The sequence below is a fragment of the Castor canadensis genome, chromosome X (assembly GCF_047511655.1).
Source record: "Castor canadensis chromosome X, mCasCan1.hap1v2, whole genome shotgun sequence".
Classification (NCBI taxonomy): Eukaryota; Metazoa; Chordata; class Mammalia; order Rodentia; family Castoridae; genus Castor; species Castor canadensis.
This window is the reverse complement of record NC_133405.1, coordinates 139,244,113-139,262,278: the sequence shown is the minus strand read 5'-3', so window position 1 is coordinate 139,262,278 and position 18,166 is coordinate 139,244,113. Positions and strand designations below refer to the sequence as shown.

Below are 18,166 nucleotides of genomic sequence, written 5' to 3'. Positions count from 1 at the left end.
TTGTAATTTTTTTTTTGCAGTACTGGGACTTGAACTCGGGGCCTATACCTTGAACCACTCTACCACCTTTTTTTGTGATGGGTTTTTAAGAGACAGGGTCTCATGAGCTGCCTTCCCGGGCTGGCTTTGAACCTCGAGCCCCCTGATGTCTGCCTCCTGAGTGGTTAGGATTACAGGCATGACCTGCACCTGGCATTATTGTGAATTTAGAAACATCCGGGACAAAGAGAAACACGGCAGCAACTTTCAAAGAGAAAGTAGAAAAACGCATTAATGAGCCTGAGCGGGATGGGGAAATGAATGGTTATGTGTGCAGAGCTGGTTTCAGTCCTAAACAACAACCAAACCAGGGTGGGATGGACGAAATGCATCACAAAATAGACACTGGCATCACAAAATGTCTCAGTGTGGAGGGGAATAACCTTAATTTAAATATTCCAGCGATCCAAATGTTTGTTTGAGTATGCAGGCAACAGGCAAAGAAAGTCAGTTTAACTGATCCTCACTCGTTCTGCTAAACAAAGAATCACTCTGCAAAACTCCTGACGATAATATTCAAATAAGATTGTAAATAATTTAGCCAGGCACCAGTGGCTCACGCCTGTAATCCCAGCTCCTCAGGAGGCAGAGATCAGGAGGATCGCAGTTGAAGGCTAGCCAAGGCAAATAGCTCGAGAGACCGTATGTGAAAAACACATAACACGGAAGAGGGCTGGTGGGGAGGCCTATGTGGTACAGCACCTGCCTAGCAAGCATATGGCACTGAGTTCCAAGCCCAGGCCAGAACCACCAAGAAAGCAAAATAACGCAAAAGGTTAACTCGAGAAAAACGCTGCAAGTGATACGGGAAGCGAGGGTTAGCAACGCAATAAAATTCGTCATTTCTGTTCAGAACGACTGGGAGACATGGCAGTACACACACACACATACACGGTATGCACACACATGTCGACATACATTTTGGGCCAGAAGTGAGGCATCAACTACTGGAAGGTAAGGATGGGAACAAAAAGGGATGTGCACGGACAGACAGAGAGACAGACAGACCTCCATATTTGCAAATCTCTTAAGAGATCTGTTAGGGACAGCAATAAATTGACGTGCACAAATGGAATCTGAGTGTGTGGTGACGACCGGGAAAAGTAAGCAGCAGCCATGGGAAGGGCCAAGCTCAGTCAGTGGGAATTTAAGCCCGCGGCAGCAGCTGTGTAAGGACAGGTAAATGTTTTTAAAAGGAAACGTGCAGCTTCGCTGTGCTCACCGTGAGCAGTGGACTGAAGTGACCGGCAGAAGCAGGCAAGGGAACTGATGTTCCAGAAGAGTGATGGGGGAAACTCACACCAAACTGCACTGGAAAATTACACTGACTTATTGACTTTTGAAGACAGACTTAAAGCCACAAATTCTGGAAGGAACCAAAGCAAACAGCACAGAAAATCTGTACTAATGGGCGGAGCGGCAGAGGTGATGGAGCTACCTGGCCACGTGGGAGGCCCTGGCTTTGATCTCCACAATGGAGAAGAGAAACAAAGACAAGACATAGCAGATGCAAAAAGGAACAAAGACGCTAACATAAGAATAGTAACTAAAAAATTTGAATGTGAGAGAGAAGTTAAGTTTTGGTAAGGCTTGCTTCACTCGGCCATAGACTTGTGGCTTACAAATGACAGATGCTGCTTACTCTTCTAGGGGCTGAAATTGAAGATGAAGATGGTAGACATGACGTCTGATGTGCAGTGCCTCCTCGTTCGCCTGTAATCCCACCTAAATAAGCAAAGCAAAAATGGAGTGGAAGCGTGTCTCAAGTGGTAGAGTGCCTGGTTTGCAAGCCTGAAGCCCTGAGTTCAAACCCCCCCATCCCCCACACAAAAACTTAGCTGTCGTGGACATATTTCTAGGAAAAGACACTGAAGTATGTAAAATGATGCTGACAGCATTACACAAAACTCAAATCAATGACCTGCTGAGTGTGGTGTCACCTGCCTGTAATCCCAGCACCCAGGAGGGTGGGGCAGGAGTAGTGATCCAGCCCAGGACTCCCGGAAATGGAAACCCAGTCAAAACTTGGGTTTCAGTGACAGTAAGAGAAAACCGGGTTACTCCCCCATGGGCCAGAATTCTGCCCTACACAGCTGCAGGGTGACAAGCAGGTGTCCTTTCCAGCTGCTGAATTTGTCCTGATTCACTTAACAGAAGGGACTCGGAGAAGATGACGGGGTGCAAGCCACGCTGGCTTTCCCACAGCGTGCAATTCTGGGGAAAGTGACAAACCAAGAGATAAACGCGTCATGCTCAAGCAGTCCGAGAAAGCATGGTCGGTGACCTTGCAATGACTGACTGTCACAGGAGATGGACCCGGGTCTCTGCTCTTTGCGGAGCTGGTGTTGGCTGATCCTAAAAGCAGGCAGAGCCATGTCAGTAGGGGAAAGCACAAAACGCTGATGTTGCATCATTTTGTACAAAGATGCAACAAAATGAGGACTGGGAAAGTCACAGGCAATTTATTAAAGATTGTGTGTGAAAGTGAGTTTCACAGGAGACACCCAGCTGCTTAATTCCCACGAGAACAGGGTAAAGAGCAGGCACTGATGGTCTCAAAACACAGGAAGTAGTGCATGACTCACGAGTTTACGCTATTAATTAAGAAGAAAAGTTTCTTTCCTTAAATCCTACTCCAAATATTTCGCAGAAGATTAGAGCAGGAAGAGGTTTTGTTTGGGGAACACAGTGCTCTTAGAATGCAGGTCGCTTTTGGTCTGGGGACGTTTAGCAGAGCAATGGGAAGTCACTACTGTCCTCGGCGGTGTTGAAAATGCACAGCCACGTCACACAGGCCAGCCCCAGGGTGTTTTTCTAAATGTGCATGCGAATGGCACGCTAATCTGCTCCCAGATTTGGGAAGTTTCTGCGTTTATCTTCAACACGAGCTTTGTGCAAAGTACTCCTGCCTGCACTGTTTGCAAGAGGTCAACCCAGCTTCAGAGGAAGAGGACGGGGTACCGTGAGCACGGGTTGTGAGCATGGGGTCCCCGTGTCACCGGACGGGAAAGAACAACCGCTTCGTGCAGCACCAGGGCTGCAGCAAAGGGCCCGCCAGTTAATAAAGCTCCAGGCGGGGATGAGCACGGGACACGCTGTTCTGAAGGATGAAGAGAGCTCAGTCGATGGGTCCCGGGCAGTGGGGTCCGCTGGGGGCGCGTACAGAAGGAAAGCTCAGCAGAAGGAGGAAGCAGCACGAACCTAAAACTGATCCTAAGGCGAGTGCAAAAAGCTCCACAGCAGTTTACTTTCCTTTTACGTCATAGAAGAGACATCAAAATTAATTAAAAACAAAGCATTCTCCAGTGAAGACACAAAGACATCAGTCTTTGGCATCAGATGGAGCAGTTTGCAAAGGTTCATGACAACAACTGTAAATTCTCTAATCCTTACACAGAGAATTAAAATTGTTTTTATTCGGGATGAAAAGAACCAAGTGAGCTGTAATTCTTCTTAGGGTTGTGGAATAAGTTAAAGGAAAGAATTAAGTCTCAACTAAGATCTATCAAGCCAGCAACTCAGGAGGCAGAGATCAGGAGGATTGAGGCTTGAGGCCAGCCTGGTCAAATGGTTTGCGAGTCCCTATCTCAAAAAAACCATAACAAAAAAGGGCTGGTGGAGTGGCTCAAGGTGTAGGCCTGAGTTCAGAGACCCCAATCATGCCTTTGCGCACAGCCGTACACATTGCTGAATGGAGATGAAGCTGAGCTTTTCACGTTGCTACCAAAGATGGAAAACACAGAAGTGCTTTACCTGAGTGACGGCCGATACCAAAATGATTGTGTTCACTTGAGCGCCAACCCTTCCCCTTTGAGCAATCGATGGACACGTCCGAGGAGGGGCTCGATTTCCAAGGGGAGGGGGATTGGTAAATGTTGCATGGCGATCTTAGAATGGCCCTTGGTGCATTGCTTGCCCACGCTATGCACGGGTTGAGGGGTGGATTGTCTGGGAGACAAGAACCCACGGATATCTCTGGACAATGCCAGCATCTGACTGGAAATGTCACAAGTCAAGCCACATGCATGTCACCTTGAGTGAAAGATCAGGATTAGGACCAAAGGCCAGAGGTTAGGGACTTCGTGGGAAGACTCAATTTGCAAAGCTGGCATTGGAAACATCACGTGCCAGAGTTGTTGTGAGTGTTAAACTACTGAGGTGGGCAAGCTCGCACACGGGTGCACACCAGCGTGCACACCCGCGTGTACTGCATCCACAGCTCCCCCCAGGCTGCTCTGGGGTCACTGTAATTTGCAGTCTTAGCTACAAGGTCATGGCAAGCGAACGGAATACATTACTAAATCACAAACGTCCTCTCCCTGGTGAGTTTTGTCCTCGAAAATGTATTTCATTAACCTTTCATTTTGGCACACAGGCTGTGCTTAATTATTTCACATTTTCCAGTATTTCTCACTCATAAAAGTATACCCCACGCCGGGCACTGGTGCTCACACCTCCAGTCCTAGCTACACGGGAGGCTGAGATGGGGAGGATCGGGGTTCAAGAGCAGCCTGGGCAAGTTCATGAGACTGTCTCCAAAATACCCAAAGCCAAATGGGTCGGAGGTAGTTCAAATCCCAATACTCACAGATCCATGAACCTGATCTTTTAAGCAATTCCCTTCTCCCAAGAGTTTGGAATTATGACTTCCAATCAGAAATGATGAAAAAGGACAAGGGTCCCACACTGCTCTGAACTCCCAGTTCCATCCCAAGATTACAGTTGCACAGGAGAACCGAAAGACCTACGGGGAAGAATCAGCTAAAACCATCCAGCTAACGTCCAGGACGACGTGTTCCCCGGCTTTCTATTTTTAATTGCCTAGAGGCTCTCTCTGCTGACGTATTATTTTTGTAAAAATCTGTCCCAATCGCAATGTCCTGCCCAGGTAAGATAGCATCGGAACTCCCTGGGGAATGAGCAAGTGCCTGTGGAAAAACACAAGGTACCATGTCACCACTTTCTCCACCTTGGGTCAGCGTCCTGCAGGTGGCTGAGATTGCACCTTTGCAAAAGAAGCACGCTGGAATTACGTTCCTATGGGCTGCATTTTCCTTAAAACATTCCTGATACTTTTCTGAAAATAAAGCCCCAATTTTTTTGGCAATGTGAACAATGCCTCTAACTAACTTTTTTTTTCCTTTTCCCGATCTCTCTTTCTTTTAAGACATACTATAACCATGTAGCCCCAGCTGGCCTCAAACCCGTGATCTACCTGCCTCAGACTTCTGAGATTACAGGTGTGCCCCTCCACAATATTTCTAACTTTTAAAAACTCATTTAATACTTAAACCAGTGGCAGAATTAAAAGTCACTTTCCTATCTTATAACCACATTTTTATAAATAGTTCTATTTTACCTTCATTTTGCATTGACCTCCCATTTAAGAGAGCATTTGTGAGGGTGAGACAGACGAGTCCCCCTGCCTTACAAATTGTCTTCAATTGACTGGGTTATGAAAAAGCTAATTTTGTTGCCTTCAGTGAAATCGCTCGCAAGCTGTTGTGCTGCTAATAAATGGAGGGAACAGTGGAACCAAATCCGGATGAAAATCTGGCATTTCAAAGGACTTCCCTTACGGCTGGGAATACTGAAAGGAACCTAGAACATACCCACGCAGCCTGGTCTATCTTTAGACGCTTTCTTAGCAAAATGGAATTTACATTCACAAATGACTTGAAGAGGTCTTTCTTCCCTTGCTGTATTATAATGTATCATGCCATTGGAGAAATTATTACAACGGAAGGAATAAGAAAAGTAAATCCACAAAGTCAGGTTATTGCTTTAGACGTCTACCCACTACGACTGGAGCCAGTGAAAACTCTGCAGAAGGAAGGAAAGATAAAACATTAGCCTGACTGTCACTGTAGTGTACATGTGTGTCACAGGAGAGAGACAGACAGACACAGAGACTTAGGAAAGACAGAGAAGGAAACATTTAAAGACAGGCCACCTAATGTTCAAAGCGGTGATTCTGAAGAAAATGGATATGAAAAGTAGCAGAACTCAAAGCAATAAATGAACAGCGGGAGAAGAAGCACCAGATTGCTTTCCTGCAGCGGACCTGGAACGGCAAACAAGCTCTGCTTCAGAGTCATCTCGGGTGGCAGAGTCAGCTCGAGGAAAATTAACTGGGGTCCCTAGAGGGGACAGTGGCCCACGCTCGGCGTTTGGGTGAGGAAACACTGGAACGGTGTCTGTGCAAACTTTACTGTTTTGAAGTAACGCTTGGCTCAGACAATCATGGGATTTTGCTGTCTTTGGTGCTGGGTTTTCAGTCGGGGCTTTGCACTTTTGGCAAAGCGCAGCCACCAAGAACCATGGGGACATCATCTAGGTCCTGCTGGGACCCAAGACGTCCGAAGAGCAGAGCCCTGGGGAAGGCCCGCTCTGGCTCTTTGCTGTGATTGTAAACTGAATGAAAACGCGGTGTTGCCAAGAGGATGATCTGTGGAACGGCAGATTCCGCCTTCACCCCACTGCTGGAAATGAAGCAAGAGAAGAAGTGAACTCGTGCTTGTGCAAAGAAAGAGAGAGAGGACTTCGTCCCCGAGTCCCAGAAGGGAACGTGGAGGCCACACCAGAAGTAGAAACAGAGACACGACAAACACAGCAGCTCCACAGGGGTCAAGTTCTGGGTGCCAACCCTGAGAAAGTGGAAGCCCTTAACAGACAAAAAAAGTGATTAAAAACAAGCCCATTAGTCTTTTAAATTAAAAAAAGAGGAATAAATTGCGGTGGTTTCCAGTCACGTGAGAGAGGAAGAGGTAATTAAGCCTCATTAACTGTAGCAGAATCACCGAATGCCTCTTAATTACACTGGACGAGGTACGAGAGGAATAGCAATGCCTGCTGGCCGGGGCTCCTTCCCTGATGTCCACTCGTCCACCGGTCTGTGGACCCCTAAAGCCACTTGCAAAGGGCACCCCAGTGTGCTTGTAGGAGGGAACGTTGTCAGCAGAGTTCTAGAGACGCCCCTGCCAGTCTCGAGGTTCCCTGGCTGGCAGTCGGCCATGGTGGTAGGCATTGCTGCAGAGGGCTTGCAGATGTAAGGAAGCGTGCTAGAGAGCTGACATCGTCCCAACCGCACTGTTCTAGAACACTCGAGTGCTCCCATGTCATTCCGTGACCTTTGAAGGCAGAGGGTGGAGAAAGCAGACTCACCCATAAAAGCGACTTAGGGGACAGAGATGGAAAGAGAAGGAAGCCAGAGCTATTCCAAGAGGGAGACCCTGTCCTGGATGAAGGCCTCAAGCCGTGTGGGCCTCAAAGACCCCAAGATATTCCCAGCTGATGGTCAGCAAGGAAACAGGGTTAGCACCCCATGGAAGGAAGTCTCAGCCAGTGACGCAGCTGTTCCCTGAAGTACAGTCACCCCTGGAGTGTCAGGCAAGAGCCATCACTGCCAGGGCCTTCACTGCAGCCAGCAGAAGCCGTGGAGCCATCAAGAGGGCAAATGCATGCTTCTGCCCTCTGAGCGGACAAGGTTGGTGCAGCCATGTTGAAGGACTGCAGAGAGATAGGGAAGTGGCAGTTCCCCTGGCGACGTGAAGTCACAAAGGGCGGGATTTGGAGAAACTGTGGCTGTGCTTGGAGGAGCTCCAGATGGGCTGCGTGGACTCCGGGAGGCCTGGTAGTCGCTGGGTGTGAGGCAGCCTTCAAGTGAAGGGGACAGCTAGAATACAGAGGGACCATTTTTCTCGAAATCGCTGTGCCCTCCCTGCAAGATGTCCGCAGCGGGAAGGAATAACGTGCACACTGGCACGTGCCATGGTCACAGTGGATTAGATTGTCACACCACTACAAAGTCCCCTTTATTCCCTGTTGCACGTTCCTTTTTGTTCTCCCCCGTGGGAGAAGTCTGGGAGAGAGGAAGGCAGGGCTCCCCCGTCCATCAGACAGACTAACATTCTGGGGGCTGTCATATCACAGGGCATCACCCAGGGGGCCGGCGTGGAGGGACAGCTCCTGCAGGGGAAGACCGGGGAAAAGGAGGGCGTGTGCTTCCCCAGGACCCGGAGTGCTCTGAGGCTCCCCAGCTTGCCACCACACTGTGCTACCGCCTCCAGAATTGGATCCCCAAGGCCACATGGGGTACACTTGAAGCTGGGGCACTGGGAGGTAATTAGGATTTTTTTTTTTGGTGGTGGTACTGGAAACGAAAGGCAGTTCAATGCCGATGTTGGTAAAGAATGGAAGTTCTGATCAGCTGTAGAGGAACGATCTTTCACCACCCTATATCCAACTTTCACGAGAGACGATGCTAGAGGCCAGGGAGAGAGAGAAACAAGAGCTCATACCTAGCATGGAGGACCTGAGTGAAGGCCGGTGAGGCACTGCAGTCTACAGAAACACAGCATCAATGGACAGGCAAACGTCCTCACAAGAACCACGGTGAACTGAGGAAGAATGGCGCCAAAACTTCAAAATGAAATAAAACGGCCTCTGCTTCAAGAAACAAAAATGGCCTATGATTCATTTTTGCAAACGCGAAAGAAAGGAGGCCGGTTGGCCAGCTGGGGTCCTCAGATTTGGAAGTGAACTTCGAGGGGTTAAAAGACATTTGATGTGCAAATGATAAATTCTTGAGAAAAAGGAAATGCTGATCACCCTCAGTTGATCAGCACACATGGTGGACATGTGTCCAGCCACCTCAGTATGCCCTGTAAATAGGTACAAAATTGTGAAATAAAGGTATTTCGCTCTAAAGTGCAAGAAAATACACAAAAGTAGCCTACCAATTCTGGGCCATGAATCAGGTGACAAGGGTCCCAGATTGTCATGGGGTCAGAAGATTCCAGAAAGTAACCTGCGTGACAGTGACCTTTCTACTCCAAACTTAGGTTGCACAAGCACACAGGCAGAATATTTCCCGTGAATTGCATGGAACCCAGTGATTACGTGGGAAAGCAAACCATTTTTAAGCAATCGTGTATCATTTGGAAATAAAAAGTTAAAATGCAAATTTGATGGTGAATACTAATTTTCAATCAAAGTTATTTAAATAAAGCATTGTTCTGCTTTTAAATGCATTTAATATATTTTTATAACATTGAAAAAAAAATAAGCAGCTTGCTCGCCCCTCCTGTGCACATTTCCTGTAAAGCCAGAGAGCTCCAGTCCAATTGCAAATCCTTTATTAGGTTAAATTGGAGTGGAAATGTCCTGGGCGTGGACTTAGGGTACCTGAAGATTAGTGTAGGGCATGCGTGACTCCACCACTTCCTCCCCGTGCCCAAAGGCCCCTGGCTTCCTAAGGTGCCATTCTCGTAGTCACGTACCTGAGGTTTGATTTAAGGCCTTTCAAGACACAAGAATGTGACTGATGTCTGCTCTCCGCCACCTTCCTCTCCAAAAGTTCACTTGTAAAGGGAGGACAGAAATAAGCTTTGTGTTTTGTAAATTGTTATTTTCTGTGGAAATGTGTATTGCAGAACTTCTATTATAAAAAGGGATTTAACATGACTCAAACAGTGGAAAAGTCACAGGGGATGACACAAAGAAAAGTGGGGCTCATAATTTACATTTAAGCAAAACTAAAAGAAACATAATCCACATAAATTTGTGATTCACATATGTGAATAACATATGCTTGTGTAATTCATGGAAGCATCAAGTTTGTTAAGAGCTTCTAATGACAGATGCACTCATTGGGAGGCTGTCTTTCTATTTTCATCTTTTTTTATTATTATTTTTTTGCAATACTGGAACTTGAACTCAGGGCCTTCACCGTGAGCCCTAACTTTTTTGGGAAGGGTCTCGTGAGCGATTTGCCCAGTCTGGCTTTGAACCATGACCCTCCTGGTCTCTGCCTCCTGAGGAGCTAGGATTACAGGTGACAGCCACCAGCGCCTGCCCGACTGTCTTTTTATTTTAAAGGGCAAAAATAAATTTACATAAAATTGCATAACTCTTGCTGTGTCTGGAGTCTGGGAGAATGGGGCTGGGAGGAGCTCAGAATACAGGTGTTTGTTGACTTTTACATCATGACCCATTTGCAGCACAGAGGGCCGGTTTATGAACAGAGGACTTGTATCTTACATTTCTCCCTGTGTCCTCACGTGGTGGAGGGGCAGGAGCTCTCTGCAGTTCTCTTGTAGGCCGTCAATCCCATCCATGAGGCTCCATCCCCGTGACCACATCACCTCCCAGAGGCCTCACCTCCTGGCACCATGCCACTGGGAGTAAGGAGTTCAATACGGGAATTAGAGGGGACCTACACATTTGCTCTATAGCCTGCTCACAAGTGTAACCCCACTATTTCCCCAAACAAGACGATGGCTGGAGTTCTGCCAAAGCAGGCAGGATAAGCACAAGAGCTCGCTTCTCTACTCCAGTGACGCGACTGTCACGAGGAGGTTGGTGGAGAGGTCAGATATGCAGGACTGGGCATTTCAGAAAAGATTGTGGGCAGGAGGACATGACAGGTGAGCAATCTGGAGAAGAGGCTTCTACCGAGGGAGCAAACCCAAGGCCACATGAGAGAGGAGATGTGGCCGTGAGCAGTATTTGCACTGCAGTGGGGTGAGGGGGAGAATGCAGTGCAGATGCAATGTCGGATGGCAAGTGGGCAGTAAGGAACAGCAGAGCTGGGGACGGGGACTGGGAGCTCTCGTCCCTGTGGAAGGATGGCTTCCTTCTGACACCAGCAGCTGAACCTCTGTAAGCATTGCTGGGTTTTTGTTTCTTTTAGTTTTCTTTTTCTTTGCTTATTCTGTTTACTGTGCTGGGTGGGGCAGACAACGTGGCAATTACAAAAGTTCCTGCAATATGTCAAATATTCCATGCTTGAATTCACCCCGCATTGCTTATTGTTACATTGCTTTGCTAATAGGTCTTTTGTGAGTGGATGCAACACACACACACACACACACCCCGAATGCAATGTAGGTCTAGTTACTCCAAGACCTGTAAAAATACGGTACTGATGCCTATCAATTAACATCCCCCAGTAAACTTCTGGACCCATGAGGATAACTGCTGAATTAATACGGTTTAGGGAATTGGCTGATGTGATCGTGCGGGTTGGCAGGCTGAAGTCCTTAAGGCAGACCTGGAAATCGAGGCTGCAAATGTCATGCAGTGTGTCTTCTTTCCTGGGGGATGGATCTTAGGGGATTTTTGTATGTTTGTTTGTTTTTTTAATTTCCTTTATTCATAAGTGAAAGGCCACCTCATGCCCAGGAACAGGAATGTGCAGAATGACAGTAGAAAAATAGAGGTGACACGTATGTGCATACGTGGATCTGTCACACAGAACCCTGGATATGTGCAATTATTACGTGTTAATAAAAACTGTGCCAAACTTTGAGGAACAGGCTGTAATATGGCTGTCCTCTTTTCCTGGGCTTGAAATGCCATGTGTGTGTGTGTGTGTGTGTGTGTGTGTGTGTGTGTGTGTGTGTGTGTGATTTCCATCCCAGGGAACAAAGGGTGCTGAAGCATTTTTTCATCACGGCCTCGTACCTCTGGATGCCCAAGGCAAGGTGCATCTTTCCTTTCCTGGAATTTGAATTTGAACGAAAGGGAAGAAGTTGTCTTGCCCACGGACTGGCCCTGTGGCTAAAACAGCCATATGTGTGCCAACGAATGACGTTGTAACTTAGGTGCAGAAAGCAGAGCCCACAGAAGGGGAACGGTGGCCAGTTGCCAAGGAGTCCAGGAGACGTGGACAGCCATTGTGAAAACTCAAAATCTGAGCTTTACCCTTCTTGATTATCTGGGAAATGTAGAGGAAAATAACACGGTTTTTGGAAGGTTGCAAGGCTTTTCAGGAATGCAAAGGGCTTGAAGGGTTCTGCACTTCCCAGCTAAATGGCCCAGACTATCTTCTCTCTCTCCCTCCCTCTCTGAGTCTCTCCCTCTCTGTTTGTCTCATTATTCACAAATGGCAGCTGGGAATTAAAAGGAATATGGGCTGAGAACCATTATCTAAAATGCTTGGGACCAGAAGCGCTTTAGAATTCAGGTGGCTTCAGGTTGGGGTTGAATTGCATTTGGCAACACACATAGCACGGATACAATGGCCTGCAATATTGGAACAATTCTGTGCATGAACCTCAGCTTTGTGGTATGGAAATTTCTACTTCTGGTGTATTTGATGATGGTGTAAAACATTCACTCAACATCCTTGTAGCGCTGGGGTTTGAACTCAGGCCCTCATGCTTGCCAGGCAGGCGCTCTACCACTTGAGCCACTCCACAGGCATTTCTTGTGTGGGTGTTTGCAAAATAGGGTCTTGTGAACGACTTGTCTGGGTTGGCTTTGAACCTGGATCTTCCTGATCTCTGCCTTCTATGTAGATCTGATTACAGACGTGAGCTGCAGGCACCATGCTCATCTTCCTTAAAGCCACACCCTTCTGGTGTACCCAAGCGGACACTCAGCCCTTGCTTGATTTGCACAATGCCACCTGTGGGGCGTGAGTTTTATCTGCCAGCTGAAATCACCTGGCGAGCTTTCACAAATAGAGTGGCAGCCGATTTACTGATCTTACGAATTTCCCCCAAGCCACGTCAACAGGGGTGACTCTCCCTGGGTCACTCTTTGATTTCTCTGAACTTTATAGGTTCACGTAGAACAAACAACAAACAACTGCACGGTTACTTTCATTTCTGCAAATACCTACAAGGCAAGCTTTGGCCTATTATGGAAGGAAATGAGTAACTGCTACTTCACCTAAGTGACTGCCTTTCAAATGGCCTCTCCTGGTCTTTATTATCCAGTGGCAATGAGAACTATTTGCTGTTGTCTTGTTTTATTTCCTCTCGCTTTTAAAATTCATTTAGTTATTTTTGGCTATGTTTGTAGTTTGCTTGCTTTTGAGACAGGGTCTCATAGGCTGGCCATTGGTCTTGAACACCTGGGCTCACGTGATTTTCTTGCCTTAGCCTCCTGAATAGCTGAGATTACAGGTGTGTATTACCATGCTAGGCTACAGAACCATTTTTTTCTTTTATGGGAGGGAGGGATATTGAGGTTTCAAGTAAGTTTCACTTGCTAGGCAGGGACTCTGTCACTTGAGCCATAGCCTCAACCCTTTTTGCTTTTTTCACATACTGTCTAGTGCTTTTTGTCCAGGCAAACCTCAAATGGTGAACTACTACCTATACCTCCTGCATATTTGGGATTATAGATGTGTCTCACCACCCCCAACTTGTTTGTTGAGATGGGGTCTCGTGAGCTTTTTTTGTACTTGAACTGACCTTGACCTGCAATCCTCTTGATCTCTGCCTCTTAACTAGCTGGGATTACATAGGGGCCATCCTTATTTATTTTATATAATAACACTGTTTTCTTCTCTCCTGTACAAAGAGTTTCCACTTAACTAATTTTGTATGCTACATACGATGGACACATGACATGCAGTGAAAGATGGAGAAATCCCCTAAAATTCAGGGTGGAAGAAGACAGGGAAAAATGTGAGGAAAAAGGTGACCATTTCTAGGAAAAGAACCCTATGTTTAGAAAGGGTAATAATGATGGTGAAACTATTACAGATTTTGTGTATTAGTAAATTTATCAGAGTGAGCTTAAATCAATACCATCTAACAGGCACACTGCTCTCTCTCTCTCTCTCTCTCTCTCTCTCTCTCTCTCTCTCCCAGTCTCTATCTTTCTCTGTCTCTCTCTCTCTGCCAGTGGTGGGGAATCAAATCCAGGGCCTTACATGTGCTAGGCAAGCGCTTTACCATGGAGCTCACACCTTTTTCTTCGATGTGTCTTTGAGGGGAGACTCTGAAGACTGAGGAACAAAAGCTCGAATGGACTTTTTCATAAATATTGGTGTAGGGACAAATGTGAGGGGAAATAAAATGGCAGATATGGCTGTGGAAACAAAGGACAGAAATAACCCTGGGGATGTAAAGGGATGGATGACAGAAGGAACTGTTCTAGATAAAGGAGACAGGAAGGCATCCTTCAAGGCAAAACATTTAGGGAGAGGTGAGAAACCAGCCTTGCACGCAGGTGTGACATGGCAGTTTTTCTTCCTACGAGAAGGGAACAGATAAAACACTCCTGCAAGCAGCCATCTAGAGATGAAATACAGATGCCTGCAGGAGAGGAACACGGCAAACGTTCCCAAGAGAAACGAAAAGGGGGTCTCACCAAATAACGAGCGGTGCTTGTAAAACATACCTGACAGGTTTCCCGGCTGCTAAGGAGACAACCAGATGGTCTGGCATGAGCAAAGGTTGTTAGACAGCCAATCTACAGCTCCAAAGCAGAGTACAGGCAGGGGTGCCTACGTCGGGCTCTGTATAATTGCATGAACTTCAGTTGTGGCTTAGCTCTTCCACTGAGTCCACCTGGCAGCCTGCTCTGCTATCCTCTCAATGAACTTTGTGCTTGCTTTAACTCCTGATTCCTGGTCCGTGGCCTGACCTCGATTTAACTGTGAACTGACTGTCGGGGCGTGCACTCATCGACTGCACCAGACAGGAACCTGGGGACACGATGGCTTCGGATCTGCCTTGTGAGCAATGCATGAAACTTAGGGGATGGGCCGGGTGCCTGGTGCTCACTCGTCTAATCCTAGCTGCTTGGGAGGCTGAGATGGGGAGGATCAACATTTGAGGCCATCCAGGGAAAACCGTTTGTGACACCCCCATCTCCAAAACAACCAGAGCAGAATGGACTGCAAGTGTGCCTGCTTTGCAAGTGTGAAGGCCTGAGTTCAAACCCAGGTCCAAACAAAACAAAACCCAGAAAACATAAAAACCCCCAACCCTTATGAGATGGAAGGTCTTGGCCTAATCTGTGGGTACAGCTAAGTCTTGCAGGACAGGATGCGTGGCTGTGTGAGGGTCCTAGCTCTGTGGCTTTGTGGAAAGCAAGGCCAGTGCTCAGTTTGTCATTAGCATAACCTTCAAGTGTTTTCCAAAACGCTTTGGCCTCCAAAATCAGCCATAGATGGTGAGTATTTGTTCCATGTTGGCTCCTACTTAACGTGGTGGTCTTAGTGTTTTGCTGAACTACCCCTTCCCTGCACCTCCCCTGCCTCCTCTTCTTGGGGGGCCAGGGTTTAAGATTCGCCCACAGGAGCACATGCGGCACTTCCCCACCCCGAAATGAGGCTGGTGGAGCTTCCAGCAGGCGCAGCCCCCGGGCAGCTCCAGGTCGATGGAAAGGCAATGCTGCAAAAAGTCACCTGATTCCACTGCTTAGGAACACTCTGAGGCTCACGCTGGGGGCGTCCAGTGACCCCAGCTGAAGCAGGAGGTGAGCTATGGGGAGCGACTCCTCGCTCCACTCACTCCAGCTGGCAAGTCTCCTCCCAAACGAGATGCCTGAGTGAATCTCCATTTGTTAGCTGCTCATCACAGACACAAAGCCGTTCATTTCCAAGACATCTCTGCACCCCAACAGCTCCGAGCACAAGACTCAGTGTCAGTCAGGGACTGGATGGATTCCAGGGCCTCATTCCATGGGTCAAGGTTGAGACTCGGGAAATCTAGACCTTGATCACACAAGTGGGGGATTGTCCCTAAAATCTGTTTCTCCCTTTTTTATTATTGTGCTGGGGGTACATTGTGACATTTGCAAAAGTTCTTACAATATATCAAATATATCATAGTTGAATTCATCCCTCCATCATTGTCCTTTATCCATCCCCACCCCATTCCTGGAATATTTTCAGCAGGTCTCATTTTTCCATTTACATACCTGTGTACACAGTATTTGCCCCATATTCTTCCTCCTACACCCTTTCCGCACATCCTCCCCACTCCCACTGGTAGCAACCCCCACACAGGACCTGTTCCACTCTCCTGTTCTCTGATTTTGTAAAAAAAAAATTTTGTTTGTTTAAGGTAGCTACACAGGGAGTTTCCTTGTGGCATATTGTATTAAAACCCAGATTGGCTCATCCTCTCTATTTTTTCCCTTTTGTACCTTAGTCCCCATCTTATGGTGATTTTGAGAGGTTTAAAAATTTTATAATCACTCTCTCATCAACCATATTCACCATTAAGTTCCTTCTTTTACCTCCCTCTCTTGTGTGTGACCTCTTTTTCACAACATTGGTTTTAGGTCTATCTTCCACATATGACAGGGAACATGCAGCTTTTGCCTTCTGAACCTGCTAACTTCACTTAAGATGCTGTTCCCAGTTCCATCCATTTACCAGCGAATGATAACATTTCGTTCTTCTTCATGGCTGCATAAAATTCCATTGTGTATAGATACCACATTTTCTTAATTCATTCGTCAGTGGAGGGGCATCTTGGCTGTTTCCATAACTTGGCTATTGTGAAGAGTGCCGCCATAAACATGGGTGTGCAGGTGCCTCTGGAGTAACCTGTGTCACAGTCTTTTGGGTATATCTCCAAGAGTGGTATTGCTGGATCAAATGGTAGATCAATGTTTAGATTTTTAAGTAGTCTCCAAAAAATTTTGAAAAGTGCATTTCTGATATGCTATTTAGGACGAGGAGTGTGCATGGAAATGTGACTGTTAAGAACTGAGACACGGACTTTGTGAAGGAAGTCAGTGACTACAGTGTGAGTGGGGGACCCCGTTATAACAAATATGTCCTTCTCTAACTGATCTGCGTGAACAGTCTGTCCTGTTTTCCTTTATCTCAAGCTCCCTTTCGACTGCATCTGGATCCTGTGTTTTACATCAGAGGTCTCACAGGGTGCAGAAAGCAAAGGAATCTCACTTTGAAACCCAATTATTGAGGTGTTTTTCTTGTCCTCAGAACCCCGGAGGGACGCTTTTGCTGGTGAGGCTGATTGCTTGTTTTTGTTGTGATTTACATTTCTACTCCAGGCACTGCAAACGCCACATGACAAAGTGAGTTTGCATTTTATCAACAACAAGGTGCTACCTGTGCCCACCTGGCTAACTGACAGCGACTGAAGTGACACTGCAACGCATCTTTGAGCTTGTGATGGGATCACATCCTGTCAACTTCCAGTTAGGTCTGCAGTTATCACGAAGCTGCGAAGGGCTGGAGTTTGTTTCTGCAACAGAGCTCACAGGTGTCTCCACACGGAGAGGTGGCACCTACCTCAAGCTGTGTGACACACAGTTGTGCCTCCTCCAGTTTTATTCATTGCACAGGGGAGATTCCTTGTGACAATCCCGAATGGCCTTCCTCGGGCATTGGTCAGCTGGGCCTCACCACTGTCCCCACCCTACAACCTTCTCCCCACTCTCCTGAGAGCGATTGCACGGGCTGTCACCGTTCTAGGTTGCACGTGTACACGAAGCCCACGCACCCATCCAACCCCATCTCCTCCACCCCCTCCCCCCGTCACGCGTGCTCCCCATGCACTGCACCTCTCACGGGCCTGCTTCATTACTCACTCCAGAGCCGGCGTCAGAGAGCAAAAAGCATGGGCAGACTTATATAAAAATACGGTCCCGGTGAGGGAAAGTCACCTCCCACTCTCCGACAGGAATGCTTAGGTGCGTGCAGACTGCAAGAACAGCTCCGAGTCCAGGAAGAACCGGAGGAGATTCTCAGGCATGGGAAGGAGGCAGTCCACCATGTCACACCTTCCCGTCCCCTTTGGACATGGTAGGGAATGGACGGATTCCAAAGTGGCTTCTGGAAGGAACACGTTCGACAGCTGTGTACTGGAATTAAAATTGTGGGGAGTCCCAAAGAGCGCCCCGTTTGATTGGCAGTGAAGAGCGATGCATCCACAGCACCCCGATGTCTGTCCTAAGAGAACACCAGGAGGGTGTGGGATGCTGGGTTCCCTGCCTCTGCTGTCCACCCCTGGGAGGGCAACTCCAGTGGGGAGGCTGAGGCAGGAGGGAGGAATTGAGAAGGGGAGGATGGACACTCGTGTATTGCTATTTATTTAGTTTTTGGTGGGGCCGGGGTTTGAACTCAGGGCTTTGTGCTTGCAAAGCAGACACTCTACCACTTGAGCTGAGCCTCCGATCTGGTTATGTTGGAGATGGCGTCTGACCAACTTTTTGCCTAGGTCGCAACCTCCATCCTCCCCATCTCAGCCTCCTTTTTGACACTTACATGTCAGCATGAAATGCTCCTTAATCTACGGTGCCTTTAAAAGTCTCTTTCTTCTGCAAGTGCTCAAAGTAGTCACAGTGACAAGCCATTTCACCTTGGAGGACATCGTTGGGTACACAACGGTACAACAATGGCACA

At 47.5% G+C, this 18,166-nt stretch overlaps 1 protein-coding gene and 1 non-coding gene across 11 annotated transcripts in view; both read right to left on the bottom strand.

Moving 5' to 3' along the window:
• Nucleotides 1-18,166, bottom strand: part of Nlgn4x (neuroligin 4 X-linked) — a 269,151-nt gene that overhangs the window by 23,676 nt on the left and 227,309 nt on the right. The gene's annotated exons all lie outside the window — the stretch shown is intronic.
• On the bottom strand, nt 12,170-12,242 carry Trnaa-ggc (transfer RNA alanine (anticodon GGC)). The gene has a single exon. It is a non-coding gene; the product is annotated as a tRNA-Ala (tRNA).